The 19,958-nt window shown below is 43.1% G+C and overlaps 1 protein-coding gene across 1 annotated transcript in view; it reads right to left on the bottom strand.

Annotated features, from left to right (window-relative positions):
* zfhx3b (zinc finger homeobox 3b) overlaps positions 1-19,958 on the bottom strand; it is a 191,390-nt gene that overhangs the window by 144,468 nt on the left and 26,964 nt on the right. The window contains exon 3 of the mRNA XM_018683250.2: positions 5,128-5,492. The gene's annotated coding sequence lies outside the window, so the exon portion shown is untranslated. The remainder of the gene's footprint in view (positions 1-5,127; positions 5,493-19,958) is intronic.

Genomic DNA, 19,958 nt, shown 5'->3' with positions numbered 1-19,958 from the left:
AACAACAACAACAACAACAACAACCACCCTAAGCTTCAGTGTAGCCTCATCACACCTCACCACCTTCATCCTACATTTTTGAAAATCATTGTCAGTTTTTTTCCGAGCCAGTCACAGAAATAATAATCAGCTGTGTAATTCATTAAAACAAGACAGAACAGAATTTAAATGTTTTCTTTGTGTATTTCTTTTTTTCCTTGTCCCGTGTTTTAAAAAGCCCTCACAGATTCCCTGCTGGTCGCCGTCAGATCTCAATTCCTTACAAGTGCAACCAGATAGAAATTCCAAACTCACCAAGAGAAAAACCAGGCTGCAATCAACTGCGCACAGCAACACACAATAAACAGTGATGAAAACAAAACCTAAGGCAAGGCTTACACAGTATAACCACGGTATTACAATTCATCAGCGTTTCACACTAAACTGTAAATATGTCGTTTCTAATGGAGCTTTAACTGAAGATCAATTTGTAAAGAAAGAAATAGGCACAGACCGCTCCTTCTGATAATGCATATTTCAAGTCGGGGATATAGTGAATAATGGAGAAATCCTGAAAGCTGCTGTCACAGACTCTGGGTGAGAGACAGGCGGGACTCGTGGGGTTTTACGCGCTTTGGAGAGGCTCACTGAAACAGAGGGATCCCAAATCAGAGCCATATGACCACTCCAGGCAACAGAAACACTAGCTGGTGGTAAACCGACCCAAACAGAAGGGAGGAGAATCACGGATCCCTACATCGCCAAACCGATTAAAATACCACTTCGTGCTCGCTGCATTTGAACTTGAATGCAACAAATTTAAACAGATTTTTTTCTCCTTGACGTCAGGAAGAGTCCCCGCAAAACAACAGGACGAGATGAAAGATGACAGGTGGAAGCGCCACACAAGGCAAATACAGATGTAGGATTATGACCAGGGGGTCAAATCCAAATCCTGCGTCACACACAGCCTCTGGATGCTTCAGCATCATCTCTCTACAGTATGGGGCCTGGGTCACATCATTTCAACTGCGTCCTCAGATAATTCATAACGAAACAAATCACACAGAACAGAGAGAAATCCAGGAAAAGCAAAACAAGCATCAGGAGAGTTTCTACGTCCTGCACACAGTTTAAATCAGGCAGAGCTGCATGTAGCAGCTAAGTTCAGGAGGCTATTTAATGTTTGACAGTGACCACACACACACACACACACACACACACACTCAGTGGGCTGCTGGTCACATTCATGGAAATCTACAACTCATATGACACTATTCCACACGAGGCCCAGCTGGTGGAGAGACGGCATCACACACAGAAACAAGCTCATCTAAAGCCTCATGTCATCAAACCTCCAGAGCTGTGAAGGCCCCACCCCCACCCCCACCCCCCGGGCCAAAAGCCACCTGGAGTACCATGGAAATGATTTTAGACCAGCGCTCTAACTCTGTGGCAGGTGAACCCACCCAGATTTGCTGTGGGTGGGGAGGTGGGCGAGTGGGGTGCAGGGTCATGGAGCATTGCCCGTCCATCATTTGGTTTGGCCCCTGTGCTCTAAATACCACCGTGGCCGTAAGTGTTCCTGGAGCCAATAAAACCAAGTGATTAGTGGAGCTGTTCCTTTTTTAGGTGTCAGCTCGTTAAGGCAGTTAATAGTGAAGGTGTTTACTTTTGCAGTGACACACTACAGGAGGGGAGGGCGACGACCTTAAACCAGGAGGTCGGCACCAGTCCGTCCACTGATGCCTGCGTCATGGTACTACAGTCACTGCATGTGTAAGTCCACTGATGCCTCATAAACTCAGTCCCCAGGTAGAAAACAAGTTATCAGTTTAATAATCTGAGCTCTTCATAGTGGACTAACTGCGATGGTGCTGGCAGGCCCTGCATGTTCGCCACGTGGAAGACGCTCATGAATGACACCTGTATCCTCGCTACCTGCACACCCTGCTCACATGGCCCGCTCCCCTGCCAGCATCACTATTGTGTTATGAATTTCAGCACGTGAGTAACAATCGGCTTACCTCATTCCTGTGGCAGAAACACTGCCCTTCACCTGTTTCAAGCTCATGGTGTACTGTGTGTTTAGCTCCACCAGGAGCCTGGCTGCCTGTCTATTGTGTATGTGACACAGCAGGAGAATGAATCATGGCAGTAAGGGGCTATGGACCCATCCTCACTGTGCTAACACACACACTCATGCACATGTGTGTGACTGCTGTCATATTAGGAGAAATTAGGGACTGTGTAATAGCACTTCCAATTCTGTCAGATATGCGGTTAGTGAATAATGTGTAATGCTGTGCATCTCTACAGCCCCGTAGTGTATCAGCTGAATCTAACCAGTTAAACAAGTTGTTTTTCTGCTTATAAGGGCAAAAAGATATCAACATGAAAAATTGTCTTTGAATTCCAAAAGGTCATACCCTCCCTGTGGTCAAATGACAGTGACAGTGATGTGATATTCTCTTTCATAGCTCAGAGGATAAAATGTGTGCATTGGATCACAGACACACATTAATTCACTCCATGGCAGCTTGTAAATTGATCTGGTATCATCAAGCTGGCCTTTTGCTCATCTGGAACTTGAATTACAATTGAAATTTGCAACAATTTTCTGCATAAATTAGTGATGTTTCAGGCTTGTTCTGCCGTAACAGAGGCCTTTTAAATACCCGCTGTGTCCACTGTGTCTTTGTAACAGGTAGCTGATGGACTGAGGCTTTCCCCAAGTCCAACCAGTAATACACAGCACATTTCTGCATAATGTGATTGTGTTTTACAAAACCAACCTTTCAATCTGAAAGGGAACACAAATTGTTTTCCCACTATGAAATATTTAATTTAAATGTAATTCAGGTCTATATTGTCTCTGAAGATGGCAGTTTCATTTGAAAATATAACCAGTCAATCAGCATTATGCAAACCTTAAACACATCTGTGGGTCTACAGTGCTCCTCAGATTTTGGTTTGTATTTTCTGGCTGGTTTTGGTGCATTAAAAGAAATTTAAACTATGATGTTAATGAGCTCTTTTTTTAATCTTCAGCTGTATTTAACAAGATCTCCTGACTCTGAGGAGACACACGGAAAGACAAGGACTGCACTTCTGTTTGGAAACTAAACGATAATATGCTGAACACAGTATTTACAACCAACCCCACCCAAAAGAGTGAGACATTAACTGTGGTGGCAGCTTCACATTTACCACTCTGAGTGTTTGAATGCAGTGTATATTGCAGTGCATTATTGCCAGAATCCACTGAGATATATTGGCAGTGCTTGTGCATTTTGAACATTCACAGGAGATATAAACCATGTAACAAGAATGATGACCTGTGTTTTGTCTAGTTTTTGATCTTATGTTTTTGAATATGTGCAAATACATTTCCTGAGGAAGAAAAGAGGGGGAGAGAAAGTGGAAACTGGTTTTAACGTATTCTGTTTAGAATTGTAAATGTATTGCATAGGCCCTGCTGTCCAATTACATATATCTTTCATGTATGAAATCATGCATGTCTTTCTGTCTAAAAGGGGGAGGGCTGGCACAAAGGGAGCAACCCTGACTGCAGCACAACAGTGTGCACATGAAAAATAAGGTCTAGTGTCGGAGCCCTGGAGCCCTGGGCAAGGAGTGCAGCTCCATCAGCACACAGGCCAGGGAGGGGAGCTGCTTTCCCCCAGACTGGAGCCCTCTCCACTCCTGACTCCTGCTCTGTTATTGTTGTGCTATTGTGAGGCAGCTGACCCTTTGGGTCCTAAATCAGACTCAGAAAATACATTTCAGATCACGTCCTTAATTAGCTCCACAATAATAAATATAGTTTCATGTGCTTTCAAGTGTTTAGTTCCCCAACACTAAAATAATCTTTAAAGATGCAGGAGAAAGAAAAATAAATGTTTATATATTTATTTTCTCTTATTTTGAAAATGACAAAATTTCAGTGACCCAATTTAGTCAAATTACTCTGAACTTTTCAAAACAAATCTCTTAACATTCTTAATGACATAACTCATCTCATTCACTGTGTCCTGCTGCTTCCACTGTCCTAACCATTACTGTATATTCACTTGATCGTATAAACACTTTATTTTTAATTAGGCCTATTTTCAGAGCAAAAAATAGACAGAGGAGATGTTTTGCCAGTGAGGTGCAAAGTCTCATCTCTATATCCTTCTGTCAGGCCCGGTTTGATTCAAAGTCACTGACTGAAAATAAAATCATACAGATTCCCTTATCAAGCAGAATAATTTAATACAGTCCAGATAACCTGGGAACAGGTTAATCACTGAAACTGTGTTGTCAGTCTCCTGCACAACAACTGGGAAACTGAGTCCTAATAAAACTACAAGAGTGAAGCAGAGCAAAGTCACCCTGAATGGACATGCTCATTTCACAGCCCGAAAAATGCATGTTTGCATCAGAAAGATTCAAACACACCGTATATCTGTTCTTATATGAACCAGCCACACACACATACAATAACATACACCCCTGTGTGAACACACACACATAAATACAGCGATGACATTTTATCCGCCAGAAAATCCCCTTTGTCCTCTCAGCAAACTAAAAAACATTCTCACTCCCCATCACTGATGTCACTGAGAACTGTAACAGAGTACAGCAGAGTACACTGTAGATGTGTGAAACTAAATAAAATGTATGTCAGATCCATGTATTTACATGTTAGTCTGCAGGTTTAGGTGAGTGTACAGTGTGTGTTTGCATGAGTGTGACACATACACCAGTTAATGAGAACACACCTGTGTATGTGGAGTGAGATCCCACCTGTCCACACATACACGCCAAGACATGTCACGTTTCTAGCACCTTTGCTCGAGCTCTGTCTGGTCATCGACTCAATCTGCAAGGGCCAAGTGAAGAAACCACACGGCGAGCGTCTGTCAACCAAACAACCTCAACATATTCAGAGCCTCTAATCCGAGAGGAACAAACAGGTGGGCCGAGCATGAAAGCAGAGCATTTATCAGCCAGCCTTTCCTTTACACCAGCTCTGAAGGCGAGCTAACCGTGTGTGTGGTGGGGGGACACAGACCGGGGACAAGTTAGCTTCAAAGCCCTGAAGAAGTTAAAGGGCTTAGGGCTTGGACAGCAGGAGCAAGGGGGACTTCACAGCCTTACCTGATGGGGTTTTTGGTCTGAGTTGCCACCACGCGGAAGCCTCTCTGACTGCGTTTCCTTTTCAAGTGTCTGTTTGATGTCAGCAGGCAGAAAGGTCACGCCCTCTTGGTCACAGCAGGTTCGTCGAAGCAATGGTGGATGGCCAGCGGCTATTGCTAATGTTCAGACTTTCGTCTCTTTCTTTGTATACACAAAAAATAATAAAGGAGAATGTAAAGCTATCGATCCGGCGCCTGGGCACCTTAAGAAGTTTTGGTGAGATACTCCTAGAATTCCAGGTATTTCCAGGATTTTCCAAAGCTATGTGGTTTGGGATTTAGGGACTCCCGGGTCACGAGAGGAACAAATCAGGATGACACCATCACCTGGAACGAGAAACAAAGAGAGAAAAAAACAGTCAGAAACATGTTTTGAAAAATTACGACAGCAGCGAAGAAAGAGTTCCAGTGCAGCCACCATCTCTGTACCTCATCCCCGAAATCAGTGCACATAATAAATGTCTTTGAGGAGAAACAAACCAGAGCAGTATGACTTCCATCAAGACTTCCAAATTAATCTGCTGTTTTTAGAGCCAACAAAATTAATGTATAATTATTTGTATGATACTACTGCAGGACAGCCTCTTAAGATTTCAAGATTACATTTAATAGCAAATGAACTGCTGTGAGTAATTTCTCCTCTCATACCACTGAAGACTTTAAAAATGAGAAATGAAAAAGATTTCCTTAGAAACTTAATTTCCCCGTAACCAGAACAAGACATATTCCTGTAATAGCATATATAATTGCCTGTTCTGCAGAGGATCTCCCGTATTCGACAACAAAGTCTCATAGACAATACATATTTATTCAACTGTCAATTCCAGCGATGAAAAAAAAAAAGAAAACATGTAAAGAAAGGCTTTGAATTCCACATGGGCCTGGTTTGTGAAGCTGGGTAAATATGCTTGTCATATGTTCCAATAGTTCCACAGCGACAGAGATTTAGTTTGGGAATACAGGCGGGAGAGGCAGACAGCTTGTGATAACTGAATAGCTCTTTTGAAGCCACTTCCATTTGGAAACATTGTGCGATTATTTTTACCTCTGTGGTTAGACTTGAGTTAAAGCCCATGTTTAATTGTTCCCAAGAGTTCTTATTGTGGTGCTGATAAGGAGCTCGGGGAGCAACGTTTAAAGCTGCAACAAAAATAACTAGACTCCTGCTCATTGGCCACAGGTCTGACAGAGTGACAACACACAGGGAGGAGGGAAAAAGAGAAGTGAAAGAGAGGTCTTGCGTGGTTACGATGGGCTTGCATCTGAAGGGTTTCATCCTTTCTCTTGGTCCTAATTTTAATGTGTGCTCAGCTTTTCAGAGTCATATCACTCCTGTTTGAAATATCAATTTGAATAATGATCCTTTTAAGCTATCTTAAACAAAGCGTACACAGTACATTAGCTTCTGATCAATAAACAAATTATTTTTATGACAGTGTTTTGTCAGCAGTTACAGGAGACAGAGAGCAGTCCTGTTAATTTGTCGTCTCTCTTCCTCTCTCTCTCTCTTGCTCCGTCCGAGGCCACGACTTCCCGGTTTTTGTCAGGGCAACCTGTGGGAGTGTGTGTGTGTCGGATCAATAGCCCACCCACAGCAGAGCCGCGGGCCATCCCTGACCTGAGCTATTGATTAGGCCTGGCTCAGCTGCCAATAGCAATGTGTTGGATGTGACACCAGGCTAAGACAGGAGCTGAGGAAGGGGGATTCTGAATTGCCAGTGGCAGCCCCACAGCACACCGCAGATAAAAGTCAATTCCACTTAACCAAATCACTGACAACTAAATAGTTAGCAGACAGAAGAATGCAGAGTCTCTGATGGCAGCAGCTGGATGGCTTCGGGGATTTCCCTAGCCCCTGACCTGTGAGGGGGAGCACAGCAGGCCATGGGAGAAACACTGTGACATTCGCAGGCCTCTGTTTGTGCAGGAAGCATGACCTCTGCTAGCACGTCTTTTTACAGGGCCACTTCTAATTCTGCGAGTTACACCTCGGTCATGAATACATCAGGGACAGAAACTATCAATGGCTCACTCTGGATCACTCATCTCAGATCATCCCTGTTGCATCATCTGTTCTTCAATAATGATGTTTGTTTTACAGTACATGGAAATCAATCTGCAAATATTCAAATAGTTGGATATTTTGGGAGGTATCTGATGATTTTAATGTAAAGAATGCTGCTTCCTGTGGAGGAGGCACTGAATGATGTTTATACAACGTGACTGTGACTTCATTCTCACAGCAAACCATCTGATTTTTAAGAGCAGCTATTAAACATAAGCTTTACAGTCGTGTTTCCTGTGACTGCGTGCACAGATGTAATGCAGTCTCACTGAAGTTGTCAAACTCCTTTCGATCCATCTTGTTCCCGGTCATTAGCAGTCCATATTAGAGTAGTTTACATGTCACTTTACCGGTCCCTTTGCCTCGTGAATGTAATTCTGTGGCCACTGCCTCCTTGTGCATTCAGCACCTATCTATGGCTCCATATCTCTCCCAGTAATTGCTGAGTGACAGAAAGGCAATACTGACCACTTCATTATAGGACAGCCAGACTGACTGGACACTGGCCTCTTGGCTCTAGGTCACTGTGGCCAGACTGACCTTATCTGCCCAGGTCGTCAGGGGTCAGTCACCCAGAATTCATAAGGACTTTACTAGAGTTGCCGTGGGTGCCATACAGCAAGGTCGCCTGACCCAGGCGGGCTGCTTATATCAGGTATTGATTGCAGTTTGTCTACTTCAGTTGAGGCTGGACTAATCTCCCAACACTAGGGTCTCGGGGGCAAAGGCTTCAGTGTAAAGTTAAGTATTGGAAGTAACAAGAGTGATGGTGGGGCGAGTGGATACGAGTGACCGTGAGAGGGACACAACAAGAGTTGTGGGGCTTTGGGGTTTAAAAAAACAACATGTGTACGAACAGCGAGACGTAGTGAGAGGACTGGAACTACGACTGCTGTTCAAACCTGGAAAAAGGTTCTATTCTGAGGGTGCACTTGGGGGATGAAACTCTGTGCATGACAATTTTATTGAGTAATGAAATAAAGGAAGTTATAGTGAGATGTATTGAGCGACTCCAGTACTGTGCTGTGACTGAATGTGGGTCTGCAGGCTCCGGATCTGCTCCGTGTTGCTGTCTTACAGAGTCACAGACAGGATACCAATCATCTGTGTGTGTGAATGCTGTATATTGTTTGGTTTCTGTTGTTTGCTCTCGGCATGCTTAAGAGAAGCTAAGAAGGCAGTGATCATTACTACTTATTCCCTAAAAAAATCATTAACCCAGATACAAAAACAGTCTGTCGACCACCTTTAGCTAAAACACATGGGTGAAGATAGATGTGATTGTTAGTCTGTCTGTGACTAAATGTGCATTTGTGTGAGTGTGTGCGTCTGTGTGAGCATGTGTCTGTGTGAAACCCTTTATGTACATACTAAAGCATCCCTGATGCTTGTTAGATCTTGTCTCTCGGCAGCTGCTTGGCACCGTTCATATTAAATCACAATAATGGCAGATGAGCTCTCGTGCGAGAGAGACAAGCATCTATTTGAAACTGCACTTTATTACACTTTGTTCCTTTTAATCAAAAAAAAAAAAAAACTATGTGAAAAAATAACCCGGTTTTAAAAATCCCAGATAAACAGCAACGATTGCATCTTTAAATAATAAATGATCCCCTGCCTCTTAGAGACGGGAATATAACTGAAAATAATTGAAGACAACAATGTCCTATAAGAGCACCACTCGAGCAGTGCTGATTCAGAATCCCTCATAACTTCAAACATTCAGTCATAAAGTATGGATAATCCGTAAAAGAAAGGCATGCGTCTGTTTACAATTTCCTTCTAATTAAGGCTACAGGATGGGGTCTACCTTTGTTAAAGTTGATGTGTGTTTGTTAGACTTCCCGAGAAACTGTACCACTGGCAAATTAGAAGTGGAATACAAAACGAAACAAACAATAACACTCTAATATGATCTGCAGTCAAGGAATAAATATTTCACAATCTGTCTACATTTGACACACTTTCAGTTGAGAACAAAGGATTCCTAAACAACAAATTGCCCAAACTTGGCCTTGAGACAATAACCTTTCTGACCCGCATTAATTCACAAATTTGATAGTGACTTAAATTTCACGACTGTCTATGTAAACTGTCCTCAATTTGTCTGGAATTTAAGGAGATGTTGTTACTTCTTCTCGAAGTCCAGAGGATTTTTTTTGTCAGCAGCTATGGAAGGGAAGAGATCGAAACAGATCAAGAAGTTAACAAACCAAAATCCAGCATAAACCAAATGAGGATGGTATGCCATGTTTAAAACAACTGTCAGCACCCAGCACTGATTAGCCTCTTCATGAGTGAGCAGCCACGTTGATATCCCTGACGTGATGATGCTCAACAGTGTCGTAGTGTATAAGGCCCTCGGGGAGGTTGAACTAAAGAGTATGGAAAATCAGGTAAGCACCGTGCTGATGAAGATGATGTTTTCTCATTCTCCCCTCTGTGAACCAGGCCAGCAGTGTGCTGTGTGTCTAAGAGGGATAAGGTAGCGCTTGATGATTAATCACTGGACATAATAAAGCTTCTCACCATGAGCGCACAGTCCAGCTGATTCTATGATATGATTGGGGCCGATTAGAAAAGAGAAATAATCATTCCTTACAGTGCATTCATAGTACACTCTAATGATATCTTCTGATTGGACCTCACGGAGAAGATAATAAGGGCCGTCTTCAGAATGGACTCTAAGATTATTTCTTTAACTTCATGAAATGGGGCCACGGGCCTGGATGCTGCAGATTTGAGGATTAAGATAAGCTGACCTTTCACATTATGTTGCCATGTATAAAAGATGAAGTTTACAGTCCCTCATCACATTAGACCTTATCAATGGTTAGCGCCTCTGTGAAAGCCCTTTGAACATCACAATGGTGTTTGGGGCTGGTATACAACAGGCCTCTACCCCCTGGTGTGGGATTACTGTGCTCGTGTGTGTCTGTGTGTGTGTGCTGGAAGGGTGTGGACGTGCACGCTCGCTTGTTTGGACAAAACCAAAGTACTAATCCAGTGTAAAAACTTTATCCTGTGTCTTTTTCATGGGATAAAAACAAATGAAAAAGAAAATACCAAACGCCTCAATTTAACTGATGTGACCTGTGCCATTAGCCAGCATTACGAGCATACAATAAGTGTATAACCAGTATTTTATATTTCACACATCAGTGTCAGGCTCAGCCCCTCGAATGCCCATGTTAACTCCTCATGTTGCTGGGACAGGTCGCCCTGCCCTGCTGGTGAGACATTCAAGAGGAGAGCAGCAGAAAACATCTCTCTTCCACAGATCTCCAAAATATCATCGTCATAAGTCTGGTCTCGAATCGTAACATCAGAGCCTTCTGAAAATAAAAAAAACTGTCAAATGGAAGGCAAAGTGTCACTTGTTTCAAATGCAAACCAGCAAGTTTAAAACATTTTCTTGGATCAAGTGATATTATGTTGAAACCAGAGGAGTGATCCACCTGTCAGCTGTAAATACTGTCACTTGTTTCAATCTCAAAACAAGTGAAACTATATTTGAAACGAGTCAAACGATCTCACCCTGATGGCACATTTGTTTTCTCTCGTTTTGAGGCAGACTTAAACTAAATGAACTAAAGAGCTTAAATTTGTACTAAATTGTGAGCACTGATGATGGTGAGTGACACTTTTAGATCATGCATGTTGAGCAGCACCGCGCTCTCTGCCGGGCTGCACTGAGGAGCTATAGGCTTTTACAGGTATCTACTACTGGCCAACATCTCCAGGCTTCTTTGATGTGGGAGGCATTGCTTACCCCTATAACTTACAGCCCAGCTCTGCAGGGACTTATTTTTATAACCTCTATTATTTTCTATCATAAATATTCAAATCCAGATCTTAAATCCAGAGCTTAGTGAGGAGAATAGCCAAAAACAACATGCAGCTCTTCAGCTTCCCCCAGCTCTCGCTCTTCTATAGAAAATCATTATGAAGATTAATACAGAAATCAAACAGAATGCTGAGACAAGACTGTAGGACCCAGTGAAAATAATGCACTCATATGAAAGACTCAGGATGGAATTTTTGGTCAAGGATCTTGGGCTTTTTTGTTCTTTATTTGTTTGAGCATTTTGACACATTCTGCATTTCCTCCTTTTGGCTGTGAATTAATATTTGCAGCTTGAATATTAATCCTGATTCAGTGGTGGATTAGTTTGCTATTGTCCCCTCTGTGCTGAGCCCTAAATAAAGGCACTGACATGGAGAGGAAATCTATACCTCTCTGCCCTGCAAACAAAGACCTCTGCACCCAGAGATAACACATGTCCCTGCAACACAGACCCCCCCACTCTACCCACAAGCTGGATCCTCCATCTCCCTCTCCCTTTTCTTTCTCCTGCAACCCTCGATTTCACATTTCCCCTTTTCCTCACCACTCTCTTCCTCCTTCTCTCTCTCTCTCTCTCTCTCTCTGAAAAACTTTGCCATGGTAGATTTGCAAGGCAATTGTGCCCTTAAACCGCGCCTCTTCCTCAGCTTATACCATGCATTTTCCAGAGTTTATCAAAGAATACAATGGGGTTATGCTTTCACCATTATTCTCCAGGCAAGAACAGTAATTTAAATGCACCAGTACTACTGAGGCAGGGCGCAGCCCTGCTGTCTCACTATGGAACAGAGAGAGATGAAAATGCGTTACAAAAACCGCACTGCATTACTTTGTTGACCTTTCCTGTTCTCATAGTTTACAAACAGCTGTGAAGCTCCTTCCTCTGGGCTCTTTGTACATCAGAGACTAGGACTGATGGAGGCACGCCATGCTTAAATGAAGGGCTTTTTCTAACTTGCCTCCGTTGTGGCTCACAAACACAACCTAACAAACACACATTTACTTTATCTCTGCCGCCAAAGCAGTTGCCAAAGTGAGAGAGGGAATACATAGTGAAACAGATATGGTGGCATTCTTTCATGTAAGTATATATTTTAACACACAGTCTGTTCAACAACAAAGGAGGAAAAATCTAAACATATGCACACATCAATACAGCCACCCACACACAGAAACAAGTTTAATTTTCTCCTCCATTGTAATAGCATCAGCCAGGATTTTTTAAAAGTTAGTCTGTTTTCATGATAATTGAAGCCTGAGTCACTCGGCTGTTTTGATGCAACTTAACGTGCAGACCACAGCTCAGCTCAGACTCTGTCTGTCAGACTGCTGTCCTCCATGACACAAATCAGCACATACCTGCAATCTCATATAGTGACATATCTGTGCACACACACACCTCCACTCATTTCTATCATGGTATTGTGAAAGCAGATGGGAACACTGAGTACTGTGGTTGTACATGTGTGACCTGCGGCTGAATGCCAGGTGAATATTAACAGGGTACTGAGAGGAGGAGGAAGATGCAGCAGGGCGGAGGATGATGAGGACAAATAGTTAAGAGAGGGAAATAAAGAGGGGAAGAGGAAGGAAACAAGGCATGAAGGAAGAAATACAAAGGGAGGAGGAGAGAATGGAAGGAACAAAGGAAGGAATGAAGGGCTGAAAATATAGTAAAAAAGCCAAATAAGCAGTGGAGAGAAAGATGGGGGAGTGCAGCAGACAGTCGGACATGGACTGGACCAGCCTGCAGAGCCGGTCAGACTGATGAGAACGGGCAGCCATAGTGATGCCATTATGTTGTTAATCAATCCATTGGTGTCTGCGTGTCTGGGTGGGCAGATACTCACAGTCTAGAAGGGGTTAATGGGAAATCAATGAGAGGGATGTGCTTATGAGCAGGACATGGGGAAAGAGGGACAAGGGGGGAGAAGAGAGAGTGAAGAGAGATAGAGGGGCGGGGAGGGGGAGATAGGAACATTGTTTCCTGTGATAGCAGCAGACTTCCCAGATGTTATCTGTCATTCAAAGGAGCACTCTGGTGACCAGATGTTTAGGCTCAACATGGTGGAGTGGGTATACATCCTACTGGGGGATCAATATAGGTCAAGTGCATGGTAATATTTATCTCGACTCTGCACACACAAGACATTGATGTCTTTGCAACACGGAGACGTGCACTGAGCAGGAGGAAAACTATCTATATTTTTTTAAAAATCACACCCTGGTGATTCGCTCATTTATTCTAGGAGGATATATATCTGGCATGATGGTGTTTTCTCATTAATATGGATCATACGTCTGGCCCGCATCAGCAATATCTTCTTCTTATGTCCATTACAGGAAACAAAGGGGAGCGCTGATTTGGAAGGAAAGGTAAAATAAATACAGCGAAAGTCAGCCAGAGTCGTTTTCTAAGGGCCTGGGGGCATTTGGGGAGGTGGGTGGGGGGTTGGAACGGGGGAACCAAGAGCAGGTCCCAGTGCAGTAAGGCTCTTTGTAGTTTGAGCAGTCTGAACTAGCCAGAGGCTTCCTGCTCTAACCCTTAACACTCAGAGAGACTGTTTGGGGAAATTACACCACAGAGTAATAATTAATCAAGTAAACGCTGAACTGCTTTGATTTGGATTACATTAACATATTATCAATAATGTATTAATCAAATACAAATAAACACCTCTGCATAATAGCATACTTAACTAACTCCATTTTCACACTTGGTAAAAAAAAAAGTTGGTCTTCTTTAAGCAGTGAGAAAAACCACAGCAAACTACAGTGGAAGCAGCAGAGTTCTTGTGGTTTGGAATGCAACACCTCTTGGCACTTGACTGTCTCTGTTCATCAACTCCCTTCTTCATCACTGCATCACCCGTTTCAAGTGCTCCTACCAAGAGGCAGAAAATTATGAATTCATTTATTTATGCTTAACAAAGGCAGAATGCATCATGCGGAGTAAATAAACACACCACTGATGAAGCACTGAAAACACAATGCACGTAATTTGTGCAAAGCTACCCCAGGTTTGATTCCAAAAGTAGCTAAGTGGATTGAGGAAAAGAGTTAGTCACTTTTATCATTTGCAGAGGAGTCGAATCAGCTCTGCTTTTGTATTTTCACTTAAATGCATGTTCTGTTTTTCTCAGATAAGTTGTGTTGTTTAAAAGCATCCGTTCTCGCCGAACGCTTTGTTCATTGGGGGAACTTCATGCCCAGGGATTTTCTAAACACAATTCATCAAAGTGGAACGGCAGTCTTTTTTTTCTGCATTTCTAATCCTTTTTGCTGCAGATGAGAGATTTGCTGTTCAGACTCATTAAGATTAAAGCGTTTTGCCAGAGTTATTTAAGAATGCAAAGTTCCATGTGAGACCTCTCAGAGTTCAGAACAGAAGAAAATCCTATCGACACGCTTGGTGCACTGGGGGCTGATCTTAGCCTATATTTCTATATTTGGTGTCAGTGATTGAGTGATAGCATGTGAAATGGGTTTTCCTGCTGTATTATGGTTTAGAGTTACAATCACTTTTCCATTCTTACCATCAGTAGGAGGTTATAGGTGTGATTGCTCTTTTTGTCCTCACTTGTAAAATTCATTTGGCTACCAGTAAACATAAAGAAAAACTATGATTTGTACTTGTGTAGTTGAGTTACCATCTGGTTTTAATCAGAATCTTTTGTTTCCTGGGCTTATTAACTGAGTAAAAACTGAAACATTTGTTGCTGTTTGTTAAGGGAGGTAATACATGCTATGCTGATATTGTAAATATGCAGTTAACTAGCTCGCATTTTGCTTTCTAGTATTATTTTGGCAGCAGAGATTTTGGCTGGGGTAAGAGTATCAGTCATCTGGTTGGACAGACAATAGTTAATATTTAGCTGGGGGAGATGGCAGTCTTTTAGCTGAAAAAGAAATTATCATTGGATCGGACTGAGTGTTAGTCTTCTGCCTAAGGATTTTTAATATGAGCTTTTTTGGCCAGAGACCCAGTAGTCTTTTGGCTGCTCCAAAGCTGGAGAAAGACTCAGATCCCGTTGTTGGTAGAACACAGCTCCAGTCTCGGCACCTTTCCCAAACTTTCCAACTCCAAGTGTCGCAATCTGGTTCCATTTTACAGCTGGCCTTGAGATTGTAACAGAGCTCCTTTCTCTCCCTCCTCAACCGCATATTTAATCCCTGTGCTTATGTCAAACTTAATTACAGGACCTTGTACGAAAAAATAACAAGTGAGCCTTGTAGGGGTGGGAGAGGAGGAAAGGAGAGTATTAAGAGAGGGAGAGAAAAAGAGACATAGGGAGAATGCTAAGAGGTGTGAGGGGGGAAAAGGAACAACAGAGACATTTAATCTGTAGACTCAGTATGTTAACTGACCAAACAAAAAGCTCTGATCTCTGTTTTAGCCGACACTGGAACAGGCACAGTCTATTAGTGAATCAACTGATAGCTGAATATAAGAAATACTTCAGAGGTCTAAAACACCAAAACCATGTCCTGCAGCTGAGACATACAGTGCAAAGATAATGCCTGTCTTGCACCTCTTGTATAAAACTATGATGGCAAACCTACATTCTCAAATGAGGAGAGGCAGAGAAGGTAAGAAAGTGTGGTTAAGAGGCCACTAAGCTATATGCTTTCACTTACAACCCAGCAAATTCTCCTGAACCCCCACAAACCAAAAAGAAATAATCATTAGACTAAGTCAGTCACCCAGTTTGAGTGTGTGTTTGTGCACATAAAACTATTTACTCTGTAGAAGTGGAACAGCCGGGGAGAGAGATGTTTAGTCTGTCAGTTTAAAACTATTACCTCAAACTCTGAAAATATGAGCTGAGCCTGTCGTGCATCGACACAGGGAGACAGCACTGTGAAGAACAAACCTTTGAAAAGTCTAAATCAATTTTTGGGGGAGTAACATAACAAACGCTTCACCGCAGTGAAGAAAAGGGGATCTCTTTTTTAACAGTTTGAAAAGCACGTATTCATACAATCTTCATAAGGCAAAACAGCAAGGATGCAGTACACATGAAGCCTTTTGAAAAGGGAGATGATGGGAAGGGGGAAAGGGAGAAGACACAGGGATGCTCCTCAGAGAAGCAGACAAAACAAACAGGAAGACCACCATTGCCATACACAGCACCCCCCGACCCCACCTCCGAACTTTTTCCCTACACCGCCCACATCGCGCACACCTAATCACCCACCCACCCCCCCGGGCCAGCCCGCTGGCGAAAGCCTTCCCAGACTGGACTTAAGTGGCCGAGCGATGGACCAGAGGAGGGAGAGAGGTTCCCATGCCACTGGTGCTGGAACTGGCGCGCCACCCGGAGGTATTTATAGCAGGCCAGCACTAAAGGGCCGGGAGAGAGGGCATGCTTGTTTTCCTTTCCATTCCCCAGGCACTTTCACCAGGCCTCACATGTGGGTGTTAAATATATACCCAAATACTGGGAGCAACATTGTGGGGGCAGAGAACAGGAGGCAGTGGGCTCCCTGGAAGGGGGGGGGCAAAGAGAGAGATGGAGAGTTAAGAGAAGGAACAGGGGAGTTGAGTCTAGAGTAAAAGCTGGATGCAGATTTGAAGATTTGAAGAAAGAAAGAAAGAAAGAAAGAAAGACTATTAATACAGTTTTTTAAAAAGAGTGAGGGAAGAACAGAGGATGAATGAACTTGTGTAGGCTGTCCAAGCTTGTAGGGGCCTCAGACAGTGAGGCAGGCTGAGTGCCAGCTCCAGGACCCAGTCGAGGCCCAGACAAGGATCAGACACCCAGCTGGACCCAGTTCATCTGCAAACAGTGGAGATGCAGGGAAAAGTCCAGACAAAACGGGGGGGGGGGTATTTGCAGGGAGGTAATGGAGCAGTCCTGTTGTTGTGGCCTCCTTAACATCAAATGATATCTAGATCCAAGAAGCAGCCTTCCCTATCTCCAGCTGCTTCCTCTATATACTCTGTGATGTATGTCTCTCTCTCCCTCTCTCTTTCTCTCTGCATGGGAATTCCAGAGTGACATTATTACTATGATGAAAACAGACCCTATAAATACTGAGCACTATGATGAATATAACAGCGATTATGGGGGCAGCGATAATTAGATCAGGAAAGAAAGAGACTCATTGAAGTTTGCTCTGTTTTTGTATTTGGGAATTCCTTTCAACCTTGTGTCTTAATATATGAAGAATTACAGAGGCAACAGTAGTGTGGTAATCATCTGGGTCTCTAGGAGGGCCTCTTGGGGCCTCTTCAGTGATCCTCTCCTCTGTTTCAGCTCTCACATCTCTGTAAAAGCCACCCTGCCGTCTGCTTTTTTAATGATGGTTTGGCCAACAAACAATTAATAGTGTGCCCCACAGATGCCTGTTAAAAAATGAAATAGCAGGAACTATGGAGTGCTCCCAAATGGGGCCATCCAGCAGCTCCTGCTATCTTTCCATCCAGTTCTGCTCGTCAGGTTTTAACCTCATCAGCGGCTCTCTAACCCACCCAGGTCCAGCTTAGATCTTTAAGTCCTAAGACTACAGCTTTAACAACACCCTGACCTGAGCCCCTGTCCAAATCCCAACTGTACAGCAGCCATCCCACTAGCTGATTGCGTCAGAAAGATTCCACAGCCATGGCCTCTGTTTTTTCATACTTGTGGGAAAATAGCAGTTCATGTTTCCTTGGATGCTTCACACATTCCTCACCCTGTCTTCACATTGCGGGGCCCCGGAGACTGGGTAGGGCCAAAGCCACTCAAGAGGAGGTGCTTGGCAGATAAGAGGTGTGGCTAAATGAAAAAGGAAGGCAATTTTTTGTATTGTTTATTTAGGGGCGAGTTGCTAGGAGATGTGAACTCAAAAAGGCACTAATTACATTTCCCTGAGTTTGATGAGTATAACAGAACTTGGACAGAAACGTTCCAGCTCATTTAATCTCTCAGAACACAGCTGGGAATTATAGATAACAGAACATCTGGAAGTCACAAAAATACTTCTCTAGCGTCTGATCCAAACTAATTCAAAAGTCACCACATCCTGCAAAGAATGACATCCCAAAGCTAACTCAGTGTCAGCTCCTATATTTCAAATTTTACTCTTAAAAAAAAAGAGTAGCCATGTCTGAATGGAATTCCACTTATTTGGGCAAAAGTTCAATCAGTTCTAATCATTCTAAAGATGCTGCATGATCTATGCAGCATCTTTAGCTCAAATTTCATCATTAAACTGAATTGGAGGTCATGGAAAAGTACCCGAAACCCCCTACAGCTCTTACACAACCTCTCTCTCTCTCTCACACACACACACATTTGCACTGCACGGTATACTCTGTGTTACACGTGTTCACATTATTTTCCAGTATAAATGACAAATGTTCCAACATATGAACAAGACAAGTATTTCAAACATTGCATCTATTGGATTTGTGTAAGGCTGTTGCAACACACACACAAACAGAGTACTCTACTTGGCCACATTCAAGTTTGGTCTCATCCCAAATTCCTGACCTCAAAATTTCAAGACAAAGGTAGTTAGTCTTGATTTATGCATGCTTCAGCTGAGGATGAAGAGAGCAGGACACAGTAGCAAAGCAATTAATTTTGATGCTGAAAACATTATTAATGGTAATGTTTAAAACATCAAAGCCCCGGCTGACAGAGACACAGCATCTTCACTCTGACAAGATGGAACAGATGAGCTCACTTGAGTCAGTCAAGGTGAGGCACAGGGGAAAATGTAATTTGTCTCTCCATTGATTTTCATTGAGATTTCCAGGAGAAGCTGTGGTTCAGACCAGGTTAAACTCCTGCTATAGAAGGACTGGCCACCATATGACAGCTAGAGTCTGGTCTCTGCTGTTTGTGTGTCTGTCATAACACAAACGCATCATGATTTGGATTTTCTACTGACAAACAGTTGGCATGGGACAATTAGGACCAACCTGTGCTGAATTCAACCATTCTCACCAGCTCGGACCTGGGATGTAGGGACAACATCGGTTCCAATGTACCAATCTTAAGTTCATAATGACTGAGTGGGCCAGTGAAGAGCCCCCTCCTTTGTCTGTGTGGACTCCTCACTGTAGCTGTGGGCAAAGGGATAAAGCTTCTCTAACTCCCACATATTCATTTACCCCCCACCATCACACCAATTGAACCAGGGAGTCTGGGGGGAGGCACATTGATATTCACTTCACATCTCCATCCCCCAGCCACAACCATCCCCACTGGAAACATTATTTCATTACATATATTATGCATTCAGCATAAGGGAGATGGTGAATGTGCAGTGTGCAGATGTGTGTGTGTGTGTGTGTGTGTGTGGGTGTGGGCGAGCTCAGATGTTTCCTTCTATGTATACATGGCTGTGACAAGCCTGTTGTAAAAAGAGTTTTAAAGAGGGTGTAAAAAGATATAACGCCTCAGGGGTCCAGTGTTAATGGTACTTGGTTTACTTTGTGAGAGAGAAGACAAAATATTTATTTCGTTGTGTTTTGTGTCAACATTAGAGAAGCGATTTTGCAATTTTTTTACAATGTAGAGGGACAAAGTTTCCTGCAGAGTTTGCACATATTTCCTCGGCTCAGTCTGTGCATCTGTGTGTGAATGTGTACTGTCTGCGTCACATGCAGAGCAGGAGATAAAAGGATACACAGAGAGAGAAACAGAGGAAAGAGACCGAGAGGAGATGGAGATAGAGACAGACAGACAGATCTTTCATATGGCCCCGCCACTCTTTGGGCCTCCGTCCAGATGTCACCAGAACAGTTTTTATTTGTTAATGTCTTGTTTTAAAAGCCCTCTTTAAAAGCGCCTGCCGCCTTTTCCTTAAGTCTTTAAGTGGCTCAACACAAGACACTCTTGTCTGATCCGAACTGGAATCAATTTGGAAAAGAAACCATTTCACCTCT

Source organism: Lates calcarifer, linkage group LG2 (assembly GCF_001640805.2).
Source record: "Lates calcarifer isolate ASB-BC8 linkage group LG2, TLL_Latcal_v3, whole genome shotgun sequence".
In the NCBI taxonomy this organism is placed as follows: Eukaryota; Metazoa; Chordata; class Actinopteri; family Centropomidae; genus Lates; species Lates calcarifer.
The sequence above is the reverse complement of the archived record's forward strand: the minus strand, read 5'-3'. Positions and strand labels throughout refer to the sequence as shown.